The 5,550-nt window shown below is 42.1% G+C and overlaps 1 protein-coding gene across 1 annotated transcript in view; it reads right to left on the bottom strand.

The window, feature by feature from the left end:
* Positions 1-5,550, bottom strand: part of Ccdc125 (coiled-coil domain containing 125) — a 73,969-nt gene that overhangs the window by 14,080 nt on the left and 54,339 nt on the right. The gene's annotated exons all lie outside the window — the stretch shown is intronic.

Raw genomic sequence — 5,550 nt, 5'->3', positions numbered from 1 at the left:
CGCGGTTCAATCCCCCAGCACCACATGCCAGCCAGCCCCGCCCCCCTGGTGGGCTGAGCTGGCCACACACACACACACACACACACACACACAAATAAATAAATAAATTTAAAAAAATAAGTTGGACTAAATTCAGAAATGTTAAATCTTTAAATATTTTTTTAAAAAAAAGCAAACAAGACTCTAGATTATGGAGGCCTACAGAGAAAACCTGGTTAGACACGGGAAAAAAATGCAAAGTAAAAGTTTTAATTCAAATTGATAATCATTCAACATGGGTGTGGTGGCACATGCCTATAATCACAGAACTCTGAGGCTGAGGCAGGAGGATCACCAGGAGTTCTAAGTCAGCTGGGCAATATACAGAGTTCAAGGCCAACCTGCACTACACAGTGAAACCCGGTCTCAAAAGATCCAATACAAAACAAATAAAGAAATAACATCAAGAATCAACAAATGAGGCTTGGGAGATAGCTCGGCAGTCTCAGCACCTACCTGGCAAAAGCAAGGACCCAGGTTTGATCCCTGGTACTGCATGCAGTGCCAGTCACCAAAACCAGGAATGGTGGTGCATGCCTGTAATCCCAGCACTGGGGAGGCTGAGACAAGAGGGTCACTATGGGTTGTAGCAAGACCCTGTACCAAATAAATAAACGAATATTTTTAAATTTAAAAAAATCAACAAATGGGATTATATAAAATTAAAAGGCAGGGGCCAGGGAGATGGCTCAGTGGAATAAGCGCTTCCGTGGCAAGCTCAAGGGCCTGAGTTCAATCCCCAGTTCCGGAAAAAAAAAAAAAAGTGCATTTTGGGGCTGGTGAGATGGCTCAGTGGTCTAAAGCACTTGCTTAGAACAAGCTTAGCAAAGCACAGGGACTGCGGTTCAATCCCCCAGCACCACATGCCAGCCAGCCCCACCCCCAGGTGGGTTGAGCCGGCCACACACACACACAAATAAATAAATAAAAATTAAAAAAAAAATTAAAAGGCTTCTGCACAGTAAAGGAAACAACTAACAGAGTAAAGGGATAACTTAGAATGGGAACAATTTTTGCCAGCTATTCCTTGGGTTGAGGACTATTATCTAGAATATATGATGAGCCCAGCATGGCGGTGCACACCTATTACCCCAGCACCTGGGAGGGAAGCTGAGGCAGGAAGTCGCCGTGAGTTCGAGACCAGCCTGGGTTGCATAATGAGACCCTCCCTCAAAACACTGAAAATAAATAAATCTACCAAGGCCCAGGGATATAGCTCAACAGCATTCACCTGCCTACCAAAGTGCAAGATTGTGAGTCTGATTCTCAGTCCCAAAATAAATCCATCAAGATGTATTATGATGATCTCTCATGCTCTTAAGGACAAACCTCAGAGCACTAAAACAACAGTTCCGAGAGTAAAGCTTATTAATTCAAAGTGAATTGTAAATCAAAGTATTCCACTGATTACGTTAACAATGAATAAAATGTAAAATCACTTTCCTGAGGCTTTAGGCCTGGGACTTGCATGAGAAGCTCTGCTGTCTTCCTGAGCCCAGGGCCTGAGGACTGGAAAGTCACCACGGGCAGGGGCAGAGCGCTCCTTGCTACCTGCAGGTCCGTGGAGGTGCAGAGCAGTGGGTGATGGATGAAAATTTCATGAAGAACAGTGTATTTATGTAGTCACAATAGGAGAAAAACGGTGACTTTATGGTGGGGACACATGGCTGATACCACACCATCTGGAGGTGACCAATATTAATGGACACCATTAATAGTGGAGGACAAATGGACACCAGTGGAGGACAAGGGACACAAGAGGCCTCCTAGCAGGTGCCCTGCACTACATGGCATTGCAAGCTGCCTGCTGCCAGAGACGCCAGTGCAGAAAGACAGGGACCAAGGAATGACATCAGACTAAAGGATGGAAAGTGCAGACAGAAGTCAAATGACTCGGCTGGATCCTGGAACGGGCTGTTTCTTCTTCCTCTGTTGCTGCAAGGACAAGTTTATATGCTCTCAGAGTAACTGGTAAAATCTGAATACGGACTTTAGATCAACTTATAGAATTGTGTCACTGTGAATGACTTGATTTTGGGCCTGGAATGTAGCTCAGTGGCACAAGTGACTGCCTGGCAAGTGCAAGGTCCTGAATTCAGTTTCTTCAACCAAAAAAAGGACTTGATTTTGACAATACTGTTTCTCAGAATGTCCGTTCGTTCTTTCTTTCTTTCTTTCTTTCTTTCTTTCTTTCTTTCTTTCTTTTCTTTTCTTTCTTTTTTTTTTTTAAATTTTATTTTAGGGAAGGGTCTACAGGGTATTCAGGGTCTCACTACTAGATTAGTGATTCACTAATCACTAGTAGTGATTCACCTGTTTACAGCCTCCCAAGTGCTGGGATTATAGGTGTGTACCACCACGCCCAGTCTCAAGCCCAGACTCAGCCTCCCAAGTGCTGGGATTACAGGTGCACACCATCATGCCCAGTCTCAAGCCCAGTCTCAATTCACGTCTCAGCGCGCCCCTAGGGGTGGGGCTGGCACAGCAGGCCCAGGGATCGAACCCCCGGCCCCTACCGCCTGCTTGCAGGTACTTTAATCCACTGAGCTATTTGGCCGGCCCTGAGAATGTCCTTTCTAAGAACAGAAACAGCCATGGCTTGGTGACACATCTGCAATCCAAGCACTTAGGAAACTGAGGCAGGAGGAAAGCCATGGGTTTGAAGCGAGCCTGGGCTATACAATGAGTTCAAACCAGCCTAAACTACACAGCGAGACCTTGGCTCAAAAACAAACATACAAACAAAAGAACAAACAGTTTCAGTACTAACATCATTTGGAAAATATTTCTCTTACACTGTATTTTTAAAATATACTTTTTAAAAAATTACAAAAATATGTAACTATAAGAATTGTATAATATTTACACTCAACTCAAAGCTGGATGTCTAAACTACATCTGGATTACCTATGTTTTAAAAAATTTCCAGGAAAATTTATGAAACAATGGCACACAAATCTGAGCAGGAAGAATAGAAGAGTGCTTGCCTACCATGTATAAGGTCCCAGGTTTGATCACCAGTACCACAAAATAAATAAATAAATATAAGCAATATGCAAACCTGTCATATTTTTGAGTCCAGGATTCCACCGTGTTTTTAAATCTGTTCTGATCAAATTCTATTTCCCACTGCAAAGCATTTATTTCCTATGGAAAGAAAAATCACACATTCATAAAAATTACAAACAGATAATTTATAATCATTTAACAAAAAAGATTTAAAGAGAAAAAATGATCAGTCTGAAAAAGTCTATGACATTTGTCCACATATGTGACATGCCTGTTTATTAGTACTTTCTGCCCAAACTCACTTAATATAAAAAAATCTTCAAATTGCCCAAGTTCCAATTTTGCTGGAAAGAAGCCAGCTCTGGCAGTGCCCAAGCCTGCCCCAGGCAGACACCAGAGGGAAGTCCCAGAAGTCTCAGCCAGTACAGCAGAGGTGACTGCTGACTTCCTTTCCAGTGCGGCGGGATGGTTGGGGACTCGGGGACGCAGACGCTGCACAGGCAGGTAAACAAAACCAGGGGAAGTAGGCTGCACTAAGCCTCCTTCTGCCATAAGGAAGGACAGTAGTAACTCTGCCCATGTGACAACCATCCCCGCCGTCCCAGAGGGAGGCGGGCAGAGACGGAGGAAGCATCCTGCACGGTGACGTGTCCCAGAGCACAGCGAGCTTGGCAGAGGCTATGTGGGCCTTACTGACTCAGCAAGGCTATGTCAGAGTGCCAAATACCTTCTCCAACAGTCTCTTTTGTTCCACAGTTTTCTGCAGCACCGCCTGCGTGTGACTTGTGGCTTTGTCTAGTACTGCCTAGGAGAGAGAAAAGGGCATCAGTGGAGAGCACATTTCTACTCACGCCTGTATCCACAGTGGGGTTCACTTTTTCACCTGAAGATACCAAAAAATTAACTTGAGAATTTCACACGGGCAACTTTTTGCTGCGAGTTTGATAGCTCAAAGGTCAGGGGACCTTGGTTTGGCTCTTTTCCATTGATGGCAAGACTGAAAGAATGAGTTTTCTACACAAGGAAAATGTACACAACAGAATTATTTGTTACAGTCACAAAGAATGAAACAACCCAAATGTTCATCAAGTGGTATCTGGGTAAACAGAACCGGTACAACTTCACCGTGGAATATTACTTGGCAATAAAAGCTAAGAAACACAGTGATAACCTGCTATCTCATGCATGGACCTCAAAAACATGCTAGCTAAAAGGCAAAAGAGTCACATGACTCTATTTGTATGAAACAGAAATGGAAGAGAAGACAAACCTATCAGATAGCCCAGCAGTGACCTGGGTCCCTTCTTCTGGATGACAGAACTGTACAAAGGTTCAGCTGGAGTGATAGGTGGACAACTCAAAGTTTACTATACATAAATTGTACTGTACACTTAAAATAAGTGAAATATGTAATATATAAATTATAAAGCTGTTCAAAATCTAGGCCTAATAAAAAAAAAAAACACAACTGTATTAAGCATTGCTGCTCTTGTTTCAAAAGTTGAAAACAAGCCCCCTACTGAGGTACATACCTGTAATCCCAGCAACTGGAGGCTGAGGCAGGAAGTACTTGAGCCTGAATCAAGCCTGGGCAACTTAATGACTCCAAGGTCAGCCTGAGATACATGGTGAGACCCTGTCTCAAAATAAGTAATCTCTGGGTGTGGTGGCACCCGCCTGTAATCCCATCACTCAGGAGGCTGAGGCAAGGGTCGAGGATCATTACAAGTGGGATACAAAGTGAGTTCAAGGCCAGCCTGGACTGCATAGCAAGACCCCGTCTTTAAAATAATGATAATAATAATAATTATTATTCAATTAGTTTTTTTTTTTTAAAGCCAAAATCAAGTTCATTGGAGGCTGAGATAGGAGGGTCACTGTGAGTTGCAGGCCAGCCTGGAGCCAGCCTGGACTACATAGAAAGACCCTGTCTAAAAAAATCTAAAATGCAATGACAAAAAAAAGTCAATTATTGAAATGTGTAAGAGATAACTTCTTACCATGCTCTGAAGAATTTTCAGAGCTTCTTCTTTCCCTTCAAGTTGTCTTTGAGATGCTTCAAGTTCAGTTTTTAAAATTTCTACTTCCTGAAGACAGAAATAAAATTAGTTTATTTCCAAGATAATGCACTCCCCAAAGTATCCATTTGGCCAGCCCACATTTACCACTGGGTGGGAATTCTTCCATTTTTTTTTTTTTACAGAAATAATTCTTAATGGGGCTGGGGAGATGGCTCAGCAGAATAAGCGCTTCCCGGGCAAGAGCAAGAGTCTGAGTTCAATCCCCAGTTCCGCCAAAAAGAGAAAAAAAAAAAAAAAAGAAAAAGAAAAGAAATAATTCTTAAAGAAAAAAAGAAATAGTTCTTAAGATTTATTGTACAAAAGAACCTGAAGATTATCCAGAAAATTTTTAGAGTTCCAAGTTTCATGTTTAAGTATTCAGATTCACTATTACATAGTAAATTAATTAATTAATTAATTAATTAATTATTTATTTATTTAT

This window comes from Octodon degus, unplaced genomic scaffold (genome assembly GCF_000260255.1).
Source record: "Octodon degus isolate 3935 unplaced genomic scaffold, OctDeg1.0 scaffold00001, whole genome shotgun sequence".
In the NCBI taxonomy this organism is placed as follows: domain Eukaryota; kingdom Metazoa; phylum Chordata; class Mammalia; order Rodentia; family Octodontidae; genus Octodon; species Octodon degus.
Note: the sequence above shows the minus strand (reverse complement) of the source record. Positions and strands in the feature narration are given on the sequence as shown.